The 22,445-nt window shown below is 36.5% G+C and overlaps 1 protein-coding gene across 2 annotated transcripts in view; it reads left to right on the plus strand.

Annotated features, from left to right (window-relative positions):
- Positions 1-22,445, plus strand: part of SPRED1 (sprouty related EVH1 domain containing 1) — a 120,515-nt gene that overhangs the window by 23,815 nt on the left and 74,255 nt on the right. The window contains exon 1 of one of the 2 annotated variants that reach the window (XM_082385021.1): positions 19,256-22,173. The exons of the other annotated variant lie outside the window; for it this stretch is intronic. The gene's annotated coding sequence lies outside the window, so the exon portion shown is untranslated. Of the gene's footprint in view, positions 1-19,255; positions 22,174-22,445 lie in introns of those variants that run through there. 2 annotated transcript variants of the gene reach the window in all.

The following is a 22,445-nucleotide window of genomic DNA, read 5'->3' on the forward strand; positions in this document are numbered from 1 at the left end:
AATTATGATCATCAATGTAGATCTTTTCAAAACGGATCTTTTCTTTAACCTGTGTTGTGTGTTGTATTAGTCTATGTCTTTCAGGTTCCTTATAACTGCTTAAGTTCTATGCTTTTTAATTTTTATACACTTAGTACACCACTCTGATTTGAAGTTTCCACCTTCTGAAAATGGCACATTTTTCTGTATAAAAATAAAATGCATACCTTTGGAGAAGTACCTCACAGTTTGAGATGTATGGATGAAGAAAAAATCATCTGTTAATCTTTTGGTTTAAAGGAAAGCACACATCACACATATTCAATTCATGTTCACTTATAGGAAGTTCCTGAAAATTTTAAATGTGAAGTTCCTACCCATTTCAACATACCTTCCTCTTTAGTAGATGCTATGAGCTCTTATAGGGCAAAGAAAGTATGTTTTTGTGGCTGTCTTAAATTTATCTGTGGAATACCTATATGAATTTTATCTGTGGAATGAAAAAGCTTTCACTCCTTGATGCTTTCGCCAGCATTACTGAGATCATATATGTTCCCATGTATACATCTTTTTGGAAATAGGTGTGATTTTACTATATGTTCATTAAGCATTCCTTATTCTGCTCAAGAAACCATGGATGGTATGTTTGATTCATTCCAGCTGTGTCTGATATAAAAGCTGCTGACCTAGATAGATAAGTGGTATTAGACTGGTTTGAGTTTTTGCATATTAGAAACACTTGAAAATTCTTATCTATGCCTATTTCCTAATACTAATGGGAAATATATTCTCTATATCTTAACTATAATCCTTTACTTATTACAGATTTTAAAATGAAAGTTTATAGATTATAATTTGATGATTAAAATTTGGTGATGGTTGTTTAACTTGATGATTAAAGTTTGGCGATGGTTGTTTTATTTCACCATTCCCTGTTTTTAATTTCACGTGAGGACCGTGGCTTGTAGGTTAGTAGGAGCCTTACTGGCATGCTGTTTTTGTTTTGTTTTTTAAACTACTGTGTATGAGGACCACGATGCTGATTTAAATCCAGTGTTGCTCATAATTGAAAAGCTTCTCCTGAGTTTTAGTGGATTTCCATGAGGTATACTAGGTTGCTGAACATTTTTGGGGTCAGGGGATGGAGTGGTATTGGGCTTTATATAAAGGGTATGTTGTCAGGGTGGACATGTTTACTTTGTGAAATTAGGATTACAGATTTGAGACTTGTTTCTCTGCAGAAGGGGGAGTCATGATTGTGGAATCATTTTTTTAAGTAGATGCTCTGACCTTATATTTAGACTTATAAAATTGTAGAAAAATGGAAAATATAATTGATAAAGAATATTTATTCCAAATACTATTCTTACTTTTACATAAATGAAGCTGGGAGTAAAGAGCGACTTTTTTTTTTACTTTCTAGTCACAGCTATAAGTTGTGGAGCAGAACTAGAACAGCATGGGTTTTAAATCCTTGCTCAGTCACTTGCAAGTGACATAAGTTACTTAACCTCTTGAAACTTTAGTTTCCTTATCTGTAATATAGAATAACACCATTTTGCAGGGTTATCATCAGAATTAAATATAAGTCCCAAATAGATTAGGCATATGGTAAGAGCTACGTAAATGTTTGCTATTAAATGTTTGTTATTAGACCTTGGATTGCTTTGTTTCATTTTGGTACTTTTATTGTTTTTGTGATTATAAGAGAAGAGAATAAAGGTAACCTCTAACTCTGCTACTAAAGGATAGCCATGATGACATCATGTTGTGAAGTTTTAAGGTGTATTATTCACATCTTTTTATTTCTCTAAAACTGAGTCTTAGGGCTTAGCCTCTTACTGTGAATGAAATATGTAGCTCTTGCAGGGTTTTGAGCAAGAGTCATGTGACCTGACTTATGTTTTTAAAAGATCACTCAAATGTTCTTGGCTTCTAAATATACTTAGACACTTTTTTTGTTGTTGTTACCTTCTTTTTCCCCGAAAAAGTCCACTGATATTTTAAACTGAATTTCCAACAAATAAACAGAATTTAGATAGAATTATTATCTTTAGAAAACATACAATAAAATGTCCTTTTATTCATTCAGGTCCTTTATACTCTTCATTAAAGTTTTACAGATTTCTTTATATTGATCCTACGCATTTTAGTTTAGTAATTTTATATATTTTTTATTGTAGATTGGCTCTTTTTGTATTGTAATTTCTTAATTCACTGGTAAATAAGAAAGCCAGTTAATTTTTTAATTATTTCTTATATCCAACTGCTACACTGCACTTTTTTTTTTTTTTTTTAACAGACTTTATTTTTGTAGAGAAGTTTTAGGTTCACAGCAAAATTGAGTGGAAGGTACAGATTTCCCACATACTGCCTATGCAAACACATGCCTATCTGCTACCATTGTCAACATCCCCCACTAGAATGGTACATTTGTTACAATTGATGAATCTATGTTGATACATCATTATTACTCAGAGTCCATAGTTTACATTAGGGATTACTCTTGATGGTGTAGCGTATTAATCACAGTTGTTTTAAATTCTTGGTTTGATAATGCCAACATCTCTGTCATATCTGAGTCTGGTTCTGATGCTCTGTCTCTTTAAATTGTGTTTGTTACCTTTTAGTATGCCTTGTAATTTTTTCTTGATAGCCAGACATGATGTATTGGCTGAAAGGAACTGCTGTAAATAGGCCTTTAATAATGCCGTGGTAAAATGTGAGGGGGGTAGGGAAGTGTTTTATAGTTCTATTATTAGGTCTTCTTTTCCTCCAGCTTTAATGAGTTATAATTGACAAATAAAAATTGGTTATACTTAAGATGTACAGTTTGGTGTTTTGATATTCGTATATATTATGAAATAATCACCAAGTCAGTGTAATTAACATATTTATCACAGCATATAGTTATCTTTTTTATTTTTCTTTCTTTTTTCTTTTTGGTGGTAAAAAACAATTAAGATGTACCCTGTTAGCAAACTTCAAGTATATAATACAGTATTGTTAATTACAATAACATTGCTGAACATTTGGTCTCCAGAACTTAGTCTTTTGTGATCCTATGTCTCTGGACTGTGAACTTCTCAAATGCTTCTTTGTTTCTCCCTCACCCCTCTTAGGTAGGACAAGATGGCTGGAGTGGGCTGTAGCTGGGTATTTATTTACCTTCCCTTAGGTCAGTTAGGTTCTGATACAACTTTAGGAGGTTAGACTCTGGTTAAATAATTTCTCCCGAGGGCAAACTTTGTTAAGAACAGTGTGCTCCATGTATTTCAAAATGCTTCCTTTCCCCCTTCTGGAAATATGAGGGGATTTTTCTCTGATAGTCACTGTGAGGACTTGGTAGAGTGCCAAGAGGTAAAACTCACAAAAGTGGGGGGCATTTCGATGACTGGGTCCCCTTGGAGTTTTTAATCTCAGAATTTTCCACACTGAGCCTCCAGCAATTCATCAATTATACCTCAGGTTCCCCTCCCCCAGCACTGTTTCCCAAAGAGCTCTCTGCTCTTGCGTTTCTGTTACAATAAATTGTCATTCTCTGTATTCATCTGCCTGGCTCTCCAAGTTTGGGGGCAGTGGTTTGCCCTGTGACCTCACTTCTCTTATGGATCTAAGAACTGTTGTTGATTTTTAACTTTGCTCAGCTTTTTACTTGTTGTTAGCATAGATTGGTGGCTTCCAAGCTTCTTATGGGCTGGTCTGGAAACAGAAAGTCTTCCTTATTTTTCTAATAAATTTGCTTGTTTTTTTGGGGGGGGGGTGGGCTGTGTCGGGTCTTATTTGAGACACGTGGGATCTTTCATTGTGGCACGCGAGCTCTTCGTTGTGGTGTGCTGGCTTCTCTGTAGTTGTGGCGCTCATGCTTCTCTCTAGTTGTGGCATGTGGGCTCTGTAGTTTGCGGCACGTGGGCTCTCTAGTTGTGGTGCGTGGCCTTAGTTGGCCCGCAGCATGTGGGATCTTAGTTCCCCAACCAGGGATCGAACCCACATCCCCTGCATTGGAAGGTGGATTGTTTACCACTGGACCACCAGGGAAGTCCCTGCTTGTGTTTTTTTAGATAAGCAATCATATAATCTACAAATAAGGATAATTTTTAAATCAATATTTGTATTTCATTTCTCTTTTCCTTCCTCACTCCTCTTTAATTATATAACTGAAATATTAATTTTTTTAACTTCCTCAGTAATGTCCTATAACTGGCTATAATAGAAGCATCTCAGGTGTTTCACTTAGAGGTATGTAATAATCATTGAGTTTTTAATAGCTTTTACCATGTTAGGGAAGTATTTTTCTAATATTTCTTTACCAAGAATATTTTCAAGAACTAATGTTGAATTAAAAAAAATTTTTTTAAAGCATTGTTCAAGGTAGTAAAGTTTTTCTGAAACAGTGTTTCTTAATTCCCAGATTAGTTCTCTTTTCAGCATTTGAATCTTGGGCTGCAAACTATGTAAAAATAGTATCATCCTACTTTATTAAATTTATCAAATTTATATTTAAAACTCTGCTCCTGCTCTGTTTCTGTGTATTTTTATTTATAGTGCACATTATTATGTTGCTATTTGTATTGTCTATCATGCTATTTAATAATGCAATTTAGATGGTGAACTCCTTGAAGAAAAAACTTTGCATAAAGTAGTCTTCTATCAGGAAAACCACTCTATTCCTTCCTTCACTGTTCCGCTTCTTTCTAATTTACCTATGTTCATCCTTCCCCTTTCATCGGATCCAGAGTGCACTTATTTCCTGGGTAGACAAATCACTCTGAGATCTGAGGTAGTCTTCCCTGAATGACACATAGTTGAGACAAATTTTATATCTTCTGGGTTTTGCTAGGATTGTAAGAATGTACTTGCTTGCAACTCTCAGTGTCATTAGAGTTGGTTTTGGAGGCTCTTAGGCTTACCTGCCCCAAGTCAAAATTACTTGACCACAGAGGCACAGGGGAATGACTGTTTCTGGAGGAAGGGAGCTCAGAGGAGGAAGGTAGAGGAAGCTAGGGGAAATTTCCTATTTTAATCTTGCTTAGTACTAAAAATTGTATAAAACATTTTATTGTCGTCATAGAGGTTTATCAATGTGCACATTTAAGTTAGAAGTAAAATTGGGGTGTTTTGTATGTTTTTCTGTTCATTTATTCAACAATTACATACATATTGAGCACTTACTATATCTCAGATAACGTTCTAGTGAACAAGGAAAACAGTGTCCCTGCTCACATGGAACATAAGTCCTATTAATAGGAGACAGAAAATAAATACCTAAAGAAATAAGTAAATAAGGGACTTCCCTGGCAGTCCAGTGGTTAAGACTTTGCCTTCCAATGCAAGGGGTTCGGGTTCGATCCCTGGTTGGGGAGCTAAGATTCCACATCCCTCGGGGCCAAAAAACCAAAACATAAAACAGAAGCAATATGTAGCAAATTCAATAAAGACTTTAAAAATGGTCCACGTGAAAAAAAAAATCTTTAAAAAAAAGAAAGAAATAAGTAAATAAGATAATTTCAGATAGTCATAAGCATTATGAGGAAAAGAAAACCAGGAAAAGAAATAGAGTGTAATAGATAAGGGTGGAGGAAAGCTGGATGTTGGGGCTAGTTTAGATTGGGTGAATCTAATTTGAGGAGGATTCATGTTATCTAATGCTTAAGGAGGAAGCCAATAGCATATCTCAGGGGAGTCTCCAAGTAACTGCAGAGGACCTGGGGTAGAGGGAGACTGTTTAAAGCGTGGAAAGAATGCTGTTATGGTTGGAGAGAGGTAGTCAGAGAGGTGTTGTTTTGTAAGTCATGCTAAGGAGCTATTAAAGGACTTTAGATTGCCAAGCTATTTTAAATCAGTATTTTAGTTCTGACTGTTGAATTCTTGAATTAGTGCTTTCCTTTGGAACTTTAATTTTTAAGATTATCTAAGGCCTAATACTAGAGTAACCTGTCCGACTATATTGCCTGAAGTGATCGGAAATAAATTATTCTAAGTAGAATTTTTTTTTTTTTAATTTTATTTACTTATTTATTTATGACTGTGTTGGGTCCTCGTTTCTGTGCGAGGGCCCTCTCTAGTTGCGGCAAGCGGGAGCCACTCCTCATCGCGGTAAGCGGGCCTCTCACTATCGCGGCCTCTCTTGTTGTGGAGCACAGGCTCCAGACGCGCAGGCTCAGCAATTGTGGCTCACGGGCCCAGTTGCTCCGCGGCATGTGGGATCCTCCCAGATCAGGGCTCGAACCCATGTCCCCAGCATTAGCAGGCAGACTCTCAACTACTGCGCCACCAGGGAAGCCCCTAAGTAGAATTTATAGTGACAGATTTTCAGTTCTAATGTATTCAAAATTAAGATTAGTTTTACAGTTTATTAATATTCTGAATAAGTAGTTATTCCTAAATACAGCTACACATCAGGACTCTTTAAGAAATTTAAAATACAGCTTTCCTAAGCCTCATCCTTTAGGAATCAAGGGAGTAGACCAGTAGACCTTGGCAGCCTGTGTTTTTTTTAAAGTTCTCCAGATAATACTCACAGAATGAGCCAACCCTTGGACATGAGTTTAGGAACCTCTGAACCAGTGGAATTTTTATCTGGAGCAAGTTTGGCCATGATTCCTGGTCACTCATGTGGTCATTATTAAATAAATTTGTTGGGATTTTACATGTTTTGTGTTTCGTGTTTATGAGCAAAGTGTATTCAGCACTTTGAAATGAAAAAATGTATTAAAGTGACATTTAGTTTAGGGAATTAAGGATAAAGTACTAATTGGTTAATTGCTGTTTCTTATTTCTCGCATTGTGTAGGAGATGCCAAATCCTATGTTTATTGCATAGTGTTTTAGTTAAAAAGAGAGATGAATGCAGTGGTTAAAGTGGATAAAAACAATTTTTATTTCGGTTGAACTAAAGATTCATTATTTATTTAAAACAGAAGATGAAAACTGCAGGTGAAACCAGTCCACATATAAATGAGCCAGTATTTAAGAAGTCAGAGGACTTCATATAGGCAGGATTTCCAGGTTCTCTAAAAAGATCAAAACATTCTCGTAATACTGAGCTTGCATTCCTGCAAGGCAGCCGCTAGAATGGAGTATTACATATTCCCTTTAGATGGCCACAGTCCCCACCACTACAAGTATTATAAGCACTTTACTATTTTTGTTCATTTATGTTTGTTTTTGGCCTTTGCGTTAAGACCTAAGATACTATTAGAGGTATCTTTATAGGCTGAATCTGAGTCTTCTGTGAAATGAGAAGAGATAGAAAATTCAAACTTTGATTTATAGCTATTAATTCCTTTCTAACAGACAGTCTTACTTAAAATGATTTGTTTAACAAAAAGATACTAACAGGATCTGAATTATTACTTTATTCTCTATTGCTGGAGAAATGAGTGTTCTACATTTATTGTATCAATCCATTAGTACTTTTGCTTTCAAATCATGTTTCCAATAAACTAGGCTTCTCTTTTGCATTTTAAGGCAAACCATTGTCTTGGTTTTCATTACACTGTATTCCTCAGATTTTCCCACTGATCTTAAGTACTCTGACCCCTATCACTGACTCCTCTCTTCCTCCTTAAAAGAAAGAGTATTTCTCCCAAAGCTCAGTCTCAGTATATTCTACTTTTCTTTTTTTTACAGGCTTCTGTTTCATTTTTGAAGCTTCCATTACCAGAATTAATGGTAATTTTAAAAAATTATTGCCCTTATTACTTATTCAAGTTAGTTGTATTGTGATTTCTTTGAGAACAGGGACTGTGTCTTATTCATCTTTGGATACTTTCTGTTTAATATGATATTTGGCTTGTAAAAGACATCCAATCCATTCATCCATATATCTGATTTTTTTATCAAATATCTATTATGTGCTAGGGACTGTTGAATTACTTATGCTCCCCATGGCTTTTTAGTTAATTCCTTTGAGTGTTCTTACCACAATCGATGACAACTCTTATTCTAGATAACGACAGATTCTATTCTGCATCATTTACACTCTGTGTACTACCACTGGACTGAATCTTTACAAGCTTACAGTATTGGAGGTTATCTTTGACTACTGTATTTTTTGTATCCTCTCCTTATTTTCATAATATTTGTTCTGGTTGTGAGTTTTGTTTAAAAGAATAGATTGAGGATTCTACCTTGAACTTCATTCTGTAAAGATACTGCTGCTTTCCCAGGTTTCATTATTGAAATAGCATTTGGATTCAAATAACATCTTCCTAGCTGCCTTTCTCGCTCTGCTTCCTGAATATTCCGAGGTTTCCTGATCCTATTTTTCAATATAATTACTCTTAGATATCAATTTAATTACATCCTCCCTACACAGAAGCTTAGAATAGTTCCCTTTTGACTATCCTTCACCAGTAGGATTCCTATTTAGTGTAATTCATTTTTGTTGTCTTCAGTAATATTCCAACTCAAGCAAGAATAACTTTCATTGCATACTTGTATGTCCTCTTTCATGATGTGTAGCCCATTTTGATTAATTTTTTACCTTATCTTGAATTCAAGCCCATGTTACCTTCTTCAATATTGTAATGGTCATCTATTGTTTTAGTATGCCAAGTATACCTTGATTATTCTTCTATTAAAAGGTCCAAGTAAAAAGTACCAAGGAAAGGTACTTTTCTTGGCGGAAGTCATTCCTTCACTTTTAGGCCTTTTGGTTTGAGTGGGTTGACCCTCCATGGGTGTGATTAGTTCAGGGCAGACAAATCAGAGACATGAGACTCAATTCCACGACTTTTGAACTATGAGAAGAGGCATTCTCTGATTCAACTACAAGGATTTTGCATACCTAGAGCTAGTTGGGTTGGGGGAGATAAATAAGGAACCTTAGCCAGAGTCAACTTTAAAATGAAGTCAGTTTTGTTTAAAATTAAAACCCTTTCGGTATGAAGCCTTGTCAGTACACTTCAAACGACTCAATAGCAGGGATCCTGCTAAATTTACCACGTTGACATTTGTATGTCATGTCCACGTGCAGGCAGGGGTGTGTGTGTGTGTGCGCGCGCGTGTGCATGTACACGTGCAAGAGAGATTACTTTTTAACTTACTCTACAAGAATCCAACAGCTTCTTGGAACTGTGGAGAAAGATTAAAAAATTTTATTTTTAAGTAAATGAATACATATAAACGTGAATACCAGAATATCAGTGAGTTATATCAACCATGCATTTGCTTGGTTGTAACAGTGATAAAAAGCATAGGCTTTCTATTCAGACCTTTGTTTGAATCTTTGCTCTATCACTTACCATCTATGTAATTGGGTATGGAAAAATTGAGGAGTTAAAGAAATCTCACTGTAAGGAAAAAAAAACTAGTTCTGAAATTGACTCTTAGTTATTTTAGTCTAACTGGAGAAATGTTATCAAGAGAATGTCTTTGTTTTGATCCCCAAAGGGATCCCTTTGCCTTTGGTTAATTGGCAGCTGCCAGACTTTCTTCTCAGAAGGCTTGATTCGGAGGAGCATATGTCCTGTCTTCCCTAAAATCTACTCTGCCAGCGCAGATTGACTGGCGGTTCTTATAAACTTCCTCACCTGCTCTCGGTCCCCACAACTCCGGATACACATCTGATGCTATTTCTAAATGTTCTGTCACAGTCCACTTTTTAAATAAGGTGTGACTAGAATATTTTTCTGCCTCTGTCAGTGACATTTTAGTTGAGATGTTGTTGGAGGATATTTTACTTGTTGAAAGCAGCAATGTTTTCATCTTTACAACTCATTATTAGAAATACATACATAAGAAACTTTAGTCTTAAACAGAATATTATTACAATGAATAAGTTACATATAATTAGGTAATGTCCATAGTCTGATTGTTGATATTAATAAACTGAATTACATTGAGCGAGCAGCTCCTTATGTATGTATGTAAATGTGTCCCCATCTACTTAGCAGTTACTCTGTTTTACATAATAAAGACCTAACCAAATCTATTCTCCTTTATGGAAAATGACTTTGGGTTAAGCTCTGGTCGTCTGGAATCCTGATGAAGATAGAATGTCAGTTGTGTTAGTAGGCAACATTGCTGATTGGTAAACGGCATCTGCATGGGGAGGATTGTGAATGAACTAAATATATATACCTGGTGGAAAGCCAGGGCTTTGCTCTGCTCTGAACGTGGTGTATTTGTTTACATGTGGGTATATCCCTTGCCAGGACTTCAAGGAGCTATGTCCATGGACTGTGTGTTACGAGATATTTTGACTCTTATATGGAATGTGGGGCTTTTAAGCCAGGAGTGTTTCCATGCATTCATGATTTCATACGCATGGGGTTCCATTCCCTCCTAACTGAACTATCAATTAAGGAGCTAAAGAATAGCCCCTGAATTGCTACGAGGATGTTGCAGGTGTCGTTTTGGTATCATCATTACCTGCATATGAAATATTGTTTATTAGTTGTAGTAGGGAGAGAGTTATGATGGAACAGGAAAATGTTGAATGTTAAGTTCTTGCTGTATACGAGGCACTACATACAGGTGGGCAGGGAAGTTTAAGATGTGATAAATTGGAGAATTGGAAGTTAAATAATAGAAGATAATTTTAGAGGAATCATAAGGGTAATAACTGCCTGAAAGATATGTGATGAATACATTGAATTCACCAGAAGGAGAAGCCTTTATAGTCTCTAAAGGACAAGATGAGAGTTAAGTGATGGTCTTTTACCTAGCTGTAAAGACCATTCCAGGGGAGAAAATATGGTCGAAGGTAGGATTATGCATATATTTATTTCTTCGGTGGCTACTTCAATTTATAAAAAAGAGAAAGTACTGGAGATTACCTACAAGTGTTGTAAGATAGAAAGTAAGTATTCCAGATTTTAAGAATGTCTTCTTTCAATATATGCTCACCTGACAACTTACTTTTGTAATCTCTTAATAAGATTCCCTGGCCAGTATGGTAGCTGTTAGCTACATACGACTATTGAGCACTAATCAGAATGGACATATGCTATATTTGTAAAATGTGCACCAAATTTCGAAGACTTAGTATGAAAAAAATATAAAATACCTCATTGATTATTTTGTATTATCTATTTAAATATGTTGGATATAATGGATTAAAGTATACTTTAACATTAATTTTACCTGCGTTCACTTTTTAAAAATTGAGATGAAATTCACATATAACATAAATTTAACCATTTAAAGTGTACAATTTAGTGGCATTTAGTACATTCATATTGCTGTGCAACCCCCATCTCTGTGTAGTTCCAAAACTTTTCATCACCCTAAGAAAAAACGCAAACCCATGGGAATTCCCTGGCTGTCCAGTGGTTAGGACTCTGTGCTTTCACTGCTGAGAGCCCTGGTTCAATCCCTGGTCAGGGAATTAAGATCCTGAAAGCTGTGTAGCCCAAAAAAAAAAAAAAAAACAACCAAACCCATATCCATTAAGCAGTTTTTCTCCTTTACCATACCTCTAATCCCCTGGCAACCACCAATCTATTTTCTGTCTATAGATTTGCCTATTTTAGGTATTTCATATAAATGAAATCATGCAGTATGTGACCTTTTGTGTATGGCATTTTTTTTTTTTCATTTAGCATATTTGTGAGGTACCATGTTGCAGCATATCAGTACTTTATTCTTTTTTTATTAGATGATGTGGTATTCATTATTAAAAGTATGGTAGGTATTAAAGTCTTCAACTATTACTGCAGGTCTATTTCTCCCTTCAATTTTGTCAGTGTTTACTTCATATAGTTTGGGACTCTGCTGTTTGGTGCATATATGTTTATAAGTGTTACATCTTCTTCATGAATTGACCCTTTTATCAGTATATAATGACCTCTGTTTCTTATAATAATATTAATATATTCACCCCAGCTCTCTTGTTTTATGGAATACTGTTCTCATCTTTGCATTTTCAACCTGTTTGTAGTTTTGGATGTAAAGTCAGTGTCTTATAGACAGTATATAAGTTGATATAGTTTAAATTGATACTAGCTTAGCTTTAATAGCCTATAAAAGCTCTGCTTCTGTTCATCTCCACTCCCTTTTATGTTGTTATTGTCACAGTTTACATCTTTATACTTCAATGGGCCCATTAATATAGATTTATAATTACTGTAGACAAAAAGAGAAGTTAAAAACCAAAAATACAGTAATAATAGCTTTATATTTACCTATGTAATAACCCTTACCAGAGTTCTTTATTTCTTCATATGGCTTTGAGTTACTATCTAGTGTCCTTTCATTTCATCCCCAAGGATAGAGGCAAACTCCCTCAGCCCTTTAGTTATCTGAGAATGTCTTAATTTCTCTTTCATTTTTGAAGGGTACTTCTGCTATGTATAGATTGGTTGACATTTTTTTTCTTTCAGCACCTTAAATATGTCATCCCACTGCCTCTGGCCTCCATTGTTTGCTATAAGTCGGCTGTTAATCTTATTGAGATTCCCTTGTATATAACGAGTAGCTTTTCTTTCACTGCTTTCAAGATTCTTTGTCTTTCAACAACTCCAGTTTCTATCTCTTTGTTTATCCATTTTGGAGTTTGACTTCTTCGATGTGTAGATTTATTATATCTTTATCAAATTTGGAAAGTTTTCTGGCACTTCAGATATTCTTTCTGCCCCTTTCTCTTCTCTCCTGAGCCTCCCCATTACACATACATTGGTACATTTGATAGCATCCCACAGATTTCTTAGGCTCTGCTTATTTTTTCTCATTCATTTTTCTTTCTGCACCTCAGATTGGGTCATTTCAGTTGACATATCTTTAAGCTCACTGATTCTTCTGCTTGCTCAAATCTGCTGTTGAAACCTTTTAATGAAGTTTTCATTTCAGGTACTGTACTTATCAGCTCCCAAATTTCTATTTGGCTACTATTTTGTTTTTGAATTTTATTTTATTTTATTTTTTATATAGCAGGTTCTTATTAGTTATCCATTTTATACACATCAGTGTATACATGTCAATCCCGATCTCCCAATTCATCACACCACCCCCACCCCCACCACCCTCCACTTTCCCCCCTTGGTGTCCATATGTTTGTTCTCTACATCTGTGTCTATTTCTGCCTTGCAAACTGGTTCATCTGTACCATTTTTCTAGATTCCACATATATGTGTTAATATACAATATTTGTTTTTCTCTTTCTGACTTACTTCACTCTGTGTGACAGTCTCTAGGTCCATCCACATCTCTACAAATGACCCAATTTCGTTCCTTTTTATGGCTGAGTAATATTGGCTCCTTTTTGTAATTTCTGTTTCTTTATTGATATTTTCTATTTGCTCATACATTGTTTTCCTTGTTTCCTTTACCTCTTTGAGTATATTTGAGACAGTTGACTTAAAGTGTTTGTGTAGTAAGTCCAGTATCTCTGCTTCATCAGGGACAGCTTCCATTAACTTCATCTGTGAATGGGCCATACTTTCATGTTTCTTTTCATATTTCATAAATTTTTGTTGAAAATTGAGCAGTTTGAATATTTTAATGTGATAACTCTGGAACTTGTATTCTTCCCATTCTTCAGGGTTTGTTTTGTGGCTGGCTTTGGGCTATGGTTGTTTGGTTGTTTTTCTAAACTATTTTTGTAAAGTCTTTATTCTTTGCCATGTGTGGTCTCTGAAGTCTCTGTTCCTGTTGCCTGTGATCCTTTTGTGTTTTGACAAAGATTTTCTTAAACACCAGGAGTTTAAAAAAAGAGAGAGGGAGGGAGGAAGGAAGGAAAACTCTCCCATTCTTTGCAGATTATTTCTGTATCATGGCACTCCTTTAATGCTTAGCCAAGCCGTTTACAACTCTGCCTTACCCATTACTTCCTGCTTGTGCTGAGCCTAGATGAAGACTTTGGGTCTTCCCAGATCTTTTCTGAACATGTGTTCTGCCCTGGGTATGCATATGGCTTCTTAATTCCCTAGAAAAACTGTCTCCGCAGCTTTACCTCCCAGGCTTTTGGTACATCTATTGTTGGCCTCATTGTGATATTTTGCCCCCAGCAGCAGCTGGTCGTTCATTTGTCTTACGATGTGTTTGAGGAATGCAAACGCCTTGTGTCAGTCCTTCACATAGTTCCAGACAGGATTCTTTGAGACTAAGGTCTGCTGTGCTCTCTCTGGAACCAGGGACCAGGATCCCATACTGAGAATGCAGACTGTCATCTTTAAGACCATTGCTGATGGAACTTCCCTGGTGGTGCAGTGGTTAAGTGGTTAAGAATCTGCCTGCCAATGCAGGGGACATGGGGTTGAGCCCTGGTCTGGGAAGATCCCACATGCTGCAGAGCAGCTAAGCCCGTGTGCCACAACTACTGAGCCCACGTGCCACAACTACTGAAGCCTGTGCGCCTAGACCCCGTGCTCCACAACAAGAGAAGCCACCGCAGTGAGAAGCCCACACACTGCAACGAAGAGTAGCCCCTGCTCGCCGCAACTAGAGAAAGCCCACGTGCAGCGACAAAGACCCAACACAGCCAAAAATAAATGAATAAATAAATTTATTTATTTTTAAAAAAAGACCACTGCTGAGGCAGGGCTGGGAAGTGAGGTTAGACCACTGGCAAGTAAAAGTGCCACAAAGCTTTCCTACCATTTTAAAGTTGCCTTTTGATTTAGCATTTGCTTCATCACTGTAAACCTTTGACTGTTTTCTAGAGTTCTGACAAAGTTGCCTGGCAATTTTTGTTCTTTTCTTTTTTTAGTATTTGTGTTGTGGGATGGGCTCTTAGAGCTCCTTTTTCTACCATTTTCATGGCCATCCTCCTCTTTACTTTTTTACTCTGACTACTGGAAAGTTGAACATTATGTATTTGGCTTGCGTTGTATTTCGATTGGACAGCACTGCTGTAGGGTATTCAATTTTCAGTGAAAATTGAATCCATTTATGTTGAATTTGGAAGGAAAAAAATGTTCAAAGGTCCCACAATTGCACAGTTAGGATTAGCTATTTACCATTGTACTTTCTATTCCCAGACTAATGTGGCATTTTCAGAGGAACTCTATAAACTTCCTGCTATAGGATAGTGTTATTAACATTGTGTATTTATGTACCTCCATCACTGAAGGCTCCTAAATTTTGACTCTCTTATCATTTGATTAAGTGTTCAAGCCACCTCGTGCTGTCTCCTTCTCTCTTGATAGGTATTGTAAGAACTACTGAACACTCTTGGTAGGTATTTATAAGAAGAGCTGAGAAGTCTTCATGCTGCTTCATTGGATTTTATTTTTTATTTCTGGATTCAGTTGTACACATATTTATTAAATGCCTATTTTATGGAGGTACTCATAGGACTTATCTTCAAGTGTTAGCCATAACCCGTACTCTCAGATGTTGGTGATTTTTAATATTGAATGTGGAGATACTTTCTTTTTCTCAGGAGATTATTTTGCTGATTAATTTGGGTCCCTGCCACTGATTCCATATCTTTAGCATCCTCGGCTTGTGGCCTGACCCCTGAAGAATTGGCATCCTAGATTTGCAGGGTTGGCAGCTTACCCTTGTTATTCCTCTGTTCCTTGCCATTAAATGCCAAGATGTTATATGCATTCTTAGCATGGGCAAAGCTGCACTCTAAATACTTGCATGCAGGTACATTTGAAAAAGTGAGCGCCCTTCACCTCTACTAAAAATACGGTAACATGTACAGAACCATATAGAAGGAGTTGGCAACATATTCAGAAGTTGTGGATATTAAATGTAAGGGATTCTTTTGGCTTCATTAGCGAAAGCCATCTTATATTGACAGTGAAAGAATTCCCACGTCAGTACTGTCAATTGAATTTCCCTGAGTCTGTTCCCTGACCAGAGAGAGCAGTGATCTCTCACTGAATGTTCTTGCCATTGCCCTGATACAGTCAAAAGATTATTACTTCATCTCAGGCATAAACCTACAATTTTTTCATTAATATCTCTGGTGGCACAGATAAAATCAGGCAGTATAAATTTACTAAAGACCCTGAGAAACTAGAGTAATAAACTACTGTGCCTTCTTCCTACTTGGTAAAAAGGAACTTCTCATATAACTACATAGCAATACTCATGAGGATATAATGTACCTAACCTAAATCAGAAAAAGAGAGCACTGTTTCCTTTTTGCTTTAAATAAAAATTATCAACCACAGCTAACCATCAAATATCAATTATTTGAGTCTCCTGCTCAAACTTTACATGATGGAAGCACTTACAAAAGATATCTAGCCCAATGATAGGCATCAGGAAAGACTTTCTGGAGAGTAATAAATAAAACTAGATAATTGTTATAATTTAGAGATTGTCCATGGCATCTGTAGGAATACCTCTCTGCTAAACATGTCTGCTTTCAAAGGGTAGAAATCATTTTTCTCCTTCCACCCAGGAACCCCTCAAGCATACCTTTCCTTCTTGAAACCTTGTTCTAAGGTGTGAGAGGACTCTGGAATCCTTTCTCCTGACTGTCCACCTTCTGAGTTTTATCTCCTCTCTTAGGACATGCCTACTTTTTTGTATATCCAATATGAGAATATCCAGCTTTCTTCAGGTAAGATCTTATTTGCTATGTGACCTTAATACAGAGCAACTACTTTAAGTGTAGTAAAATGAGCCCAACATCTTTCAAAGGAATACATGCATATGATATGATTTGTGGGATGTTCTTAGAAGTATGTGGAGAGAGCTGGGATGCCAGTCCTTATGTTTGAACAAGTGTGTGTGTATGACTGGAGAGAACTATAAATTGTAAACAGGTGGGAACAGAGCAGAGGTATTGCTTCTCTCAGTTTGGTGGGAGGGCAGGGTTCAGCAGGTTTTGACATCAGGGAGGGGAACAAGGCTGTTCAAATCAATCTGCATTCTGCAAAACAGTCATCATTGTACCGTTAATGGCAAGTGCTAGCTCCTGTTAGACAAATACTGTTTTGAGATCATAGCCCTTCAGGGAGTGTGTGTGTATGTATAAGAGTCCGGTAAATGTATTTTTGAATGGGTAATACATACACATGGTACAAAATTCAAAAATATAAAAGGTTATTTAATGAAAGGAAAATTACCCTTGTACCTCTGTCTCATTTCCCCTTGCTAGGGAAACAGTTACCAGTTTTATTATGTAAAGATTCTATTCATATACAAGCATATGTGTGAATGTGTTTTTTGCTGCAAATGGTTGCATACTGAACATACATACGTACCTTTAAAAAAAAAACTTAATAGAACTTAGAGATCAGCTTACTTTGACAATGTAAAGAGCTTCCTTATTTTTGTCATGGCTACATGATATTGCATTGAATAGGTGTTCCATAATTTTACTAGTTTCCTATTGAGTCTTCTTTAGGTTGCTTTCATCCTTTTTTTCTGTTAAAAACAACATTTTTCTTTAAACTTTGCTTATAAAGGTATAATTTTATACATGTAGAAGAAAATGGGTAGAAGTAGCATTTGCTGAGTCACAAAATATGTACATCTTAAGTTCTGATAGATATTTCCAAATAACCTTCCAAACATGTCATACTTCCGTACTCCTCACCAACTTCTGTGTTAACTAGTTTCTTGGTATTTGCCAATCTGATAAATGAATAATGGTCTTTAATTTGCAGTCCTCTTATTTTGAATAAAGTTAGGGGTTTTTGATTTATGTATTTCATGGCACCTGTATTTTTCTTCTGTGAATTTTGTTCATGAACTTTGCCTATTTTATTCTGGGTTGTTGATTTTTTTTCTTATTTTTTTTGAAGTTATTTTTAAGGAAATACTGTGCTTGTTTTCTGTTAAAACAGAACAGTTGTTGATCCTCCTCCCCCAAACCCCTCCCCATACCTCAAAGATGTCCTTGCCCTCATCCTCAGACCTGTGAATATGTTAGGACTTTGCAGAGGTGATTAAGGTTATGAGCTGTGATATGGGGTGATTATCCTGGATTATCTGGATGGGCCCAATTGAATCACACAAATCCTTAAAACTGGAGAACCTTTCCTGACTGTGGGACTGCAGTCAGAGAGAGATGTGACTATAGCAGAAGGGTCAGAGAGAAAAAAATATTCCTGGCTTTGAAGATGGAAGAAGGCCACAAACCAGGGAATGTGGATGACTTGTAGGATTTGGAAAAGACACGGAAACCCATTCTCTTCTATGGCCTCCTAAAAGGAATGCAACAGTGCCAGCACCTTGATTTTAGCCTTGTGAAGCCCTTTGGACTTCCAACTCGTAGAACTGTGTAAATTTGTGTTGTTTTATGCCACTAAGTTTTCAGTAATTTGTTATAGCAGCAATGGAAGGCTAATACATATTGCTGTACATTTTTTCTCAATTTGTTACTTTTTTTTTAACTTTATGGTGTTTTTTTTACTATGCAGGAATGTGTTTTGTATAGTTGAATTTATCTTTTTATTTTTTAATGGCCTCTGGATCTTAAGCCTTCTCTACTACAAGATTATTCTAAAACTTACCATATTTTATTCTAACGTTTTTATCTCATTATGAACTCTAGTATTAATGTTGGTTCCCTGTCTTCTACATTCTGATCTCTTACTGACAGTGAATACTTTTATTTATATCAGCTCTTCTGACATAGACCTAGAAAACTTCATAAGATTGGTGCTGGTAGTCAAGGAGTTGGGGGACATACTAAGACATGGACAGTAGTCATGCCAGAAGGCAGGGACATACTAAGTGTTAGAATTTTAAACTACTTTGGCAGGTTGATGATACTGTTTAGCAGAACCTAGAATGGTTGATTTTAAAGGAATATTTTGTGAATACCTCTTTATTCTTCAGATTTTAGTTTTATGTTTTCATTCTTGTGGGAGACTTCCCAGATGCCTATGACTTGGTTAGATGTAAATGTTTCCATCATGTAAGCAGTATGTGGAATATTTAGATAACTGATGCTGATACTTAGCTGTGGTTAAAAATTTCTACTAAAAGTAAGAAGTTCTGATGGGGGGCTGTCTCCTCAGTTTGTTATATAAAACTATCATAAATACAGAATGAGACGAATTTAGGCCGTTTCAGAATGCAGATATTGTAACATCATAGAGTTAGTTTATTATATCAAGTCAATATAGTGGTAACATTTATTGAGTACCTAACTGTGAGCCAGGTACACTGCTAAGCACTTTGCATAATTTCCTCATTTAGTTCTCAAACCCTGCAGTAGATGCAGTTATTATCCCCATTTTACAAATCAGAAAAATGAGGGTACAGAGAGTTTAATTTGCTCAAGATTGTAACTTCTAAATGATTCAACTGCCTTTGGAATCTAGGAAATCTGACTTGCTATTAAACACAATGTTATTAACTGCCATGTGGTACTTTAGATTGATGATTACTACATGGAAAATAATAAGTGTTGCCAGTACAAGGACTTCCCTGGTGGCACAGTGGTTAAGAATCTGCCTGCCAATGCAGGGGACATGGGTTTGAGCCCTGGTCTGGGAAGATCCCACATACCGCGGAGCAACTAAGCCCATGTGCCACAACTACTGAACCTGCACTCTAGAGCCGGCGAGCCACAACTACTGAGCCCACGTGACACAACGACTGAAGCCTGTGTGCTGCAACTACTGAGCCCGCGTGCTGCAACTACTGAAGCCTGCGTGCCTAGAGCCTGTGCTCCGCAACAAGAGAATCCACCGCAATGAGAAGCCCACGCACCGCAACAAAGAGTAGCCCCCACTCGCCACAACTAGAGAAAGCCCATGCGCAGCAATGAAGACCCAACTCAGCCAAAAAAAAAAGTTGTCAATACAGAAGCAGTATTTCAAGACCTTTATCTTTCTAATTAAACTAATTCCTTAATTTCCATATCTGTAAAATGAAGAAATAACCCATCTCATTGGGGTTGATGCAGTAAAGTTCTGTTAAAACACAAATCAGATTACTCTACTCCTTTGCTTTTGTCACCCTGTGGTCTCTTTATTGTGATAAATTAGAGTACTAACTTTGTTTATGGTGTGCAAGGCTTGATACAGTAAAGTCCAGTAAGTTAAGTATTATTTCATTTCTTACCCTTCTTCTGCTTATGCTTGCCATACTCTTTTGAACTTAATATTCATCCTTAAACATGACATACTTGTGTCATGCTCCCTGCATGGAATGTCCTTTGCCTTTTTCTACCTGATATACTGCTATTCAAAATCCACATCAAATATGAATATTAGTCATTTCCTCTCCTGTATTCCCAATTTGTGTTAATATATCTTTGCCCACTAACTTATGAGCTTCTATAGGAAAGAACCATAACTCTTAAATTTTGTTTATGTGTGAAGCATATAAATAAATGCTTACTGGATAAGTGAATAGTCCTAATGTGGTTATCTTCTAAATATCATCTGCTTCTTTATAGCTTAGAAAGCAAGTAAGTACTTATACTGTGAAGTGCTATATCATAAATTACTTCTATTAAATGCTTCCTTTTTTTATACCCCGTCTCTGTAATAATGTTTAATATTTTGGATGGTAATGTTTTACTTAAAATATACTGTAGAGAACATAGGATGTTTTGTCACTGTAAATATCCCTCTATGGGAAAATATCATAAATTCTCATTGTACTGAACAAACCTTAAGGAATTCTAAGTATCTTCTCTTTTTTGTTGTTGTTGTTCTTTGAGGGTATTTTGGGCTATTTTGTTTTGGTGCAGTTGTAGTTAGAAATGTAAAGTAGTTATCTTTGCCTCCTGTATATGGATCGCTTTCATATCCTCAAGAAGGTTTTTCCCTCATCTTTTGTATTGTTTCCTGTTGCTACTGTAACAAATCACTACAAACTTAGTGGCTTAAAATAATACAAATTTATTATATTGTAGTCTGAAGGTCAGAAGTCCAAATGGATCTCAATGGGCTAAAATCAAGTTATTCGTAGAGCTGCATTCTTTCTGGAAAATCTAGGGAAAAATTCATTTCCCTGCCTTTTCCGGCTTCTAGAAGCCCGTATTCTTGTCTCACGACCCCTTCTTCCATCTTCAAAGCCAAGTAGTGTAGCATTTTCAACTCTCTGATTCTGACCTCCTCTTTTGCCTCTCTTTTCTACTTTAATTGCTCTTATTTTGGTTTCATTTTCATTTTCTGGATATTACTTAACACATTTCATTCACTTGGAAGTATAATTTTGTGGTCTACTTAAGAGAATGTGATGTAACTCTTCTTAACCAGCATTCAGATAACACATTTGTAAGGAATTATCATCTTGATAAATCTGTAAATTATAGGACTTAAAAACCCATTGCAGAGCAACTTTGCCCTAGGGATTAAATGTTCTTAATCTCAGGTTTGTGAACCTCTTGGAAGGGAGTGTGAATCCCCAGAATTGTGTTCAAATGTAAGTTTTTAGCCATATATGTATTTTCTTCATAGGAGGTAGTCTGTGCTTTAATCACAGTTTCAGTAGCATCTAAAATACCTTTCTTTCCTTTGTTTTTCTTCCCTTTTCTCTCTGTTCTTCTTTTTTCTATATATATATAGGCACACACTGTATATATACTACATCTTCTTAATCCAGTCATATGTTGACAGGAACACTTGGGTGGCTTCTGTGTCTTGGCTATTGTAAATAGTGCTGCTATTAACATTGGGCTGCATGTATCTTTTCGAATACGTGTTTTCATTTTTTCCAGGTATATACCCAGGAGTGGAATTGCTGGATTATATGGTAGTTCTATGTTTAGTTTTATGAGGAACCTCCATACTGTTTTCCATTGTGGCTGCACCAGTTTACATCCCTACCAACAGTATACAAGGGTTCTTTCCCTTTTCTCCACATCCTCTTCGACTTTTTAGATAAACTACTGGGAACAAGTGCCTTTCAGCTATTTTAAAGAAGATCAAGAATGAAATGCTGAGTTTTTGACAATAAGAGTACATTGTCATTATACATAGCTGTTGTCTCAGAGACTAATAGATTGCAAACATGATACCCAGAGAGAGTAAAAAATCCTACAAATTCTTAAATTTTAATTCCATGATGACAAATACTATTTTTCTTTATTTTCCACATTTACTAGAATGGGCATCTATTGTCCACATGATCAGGAAAAAACATTGTTATTTTAAGTAGGAGACTATGATTTCGTTCCTTGCTCTTAAGTCATTTTTATCTAAGTAGGGGATTACAATTACAGATTTTAATAATGCTACAAAGCAGAGTATAATAAAGTTTATAAGAGCTGCCACTAATGTCTTTGGGAGTGGTTGCATGTTTTTAGACAAGAGTTACTGTTTTTATTTGGGGAAAGAAGACATTTGAAGGCAAGGAGGTGATGAGATTAAAAGCACAGGTGAAGGGCTTCCCTGGTGGCGCAGTGGTTGAGAATCCGCCTGCTAATGCAGGGGACACGGGTTCGAGCCCTGGTCTGGGAAGATCCCACATGCCACGGAGCAGCTGGGCCCGTGAGCCACAACTACTGAGCCTGCGCGTCTGGAGCCTGTGCCCCGCGACGGGAGGGGCCGCGATAGTGAAAGGCCCGCGCACCGCGATGAAGAGCGGTCCCCGCACCGCGATGAAGAGTGGCCCCCACTTGCCTCAACTAGAGAAAGCCCTTGCATGAAC

Source organism: Balaenoptera borealis, assembly GCF_965194805.1.
Source record: "Balaenoptera borealis genome assembly, chromosome: 3".
Taxonomy (NCBI): Eukaryota; Metazoa; Chordata; class Mammalia; order Artiodactyla; family Balaenopteridae; genus Balaenoptera; species Balaenoptera borealis.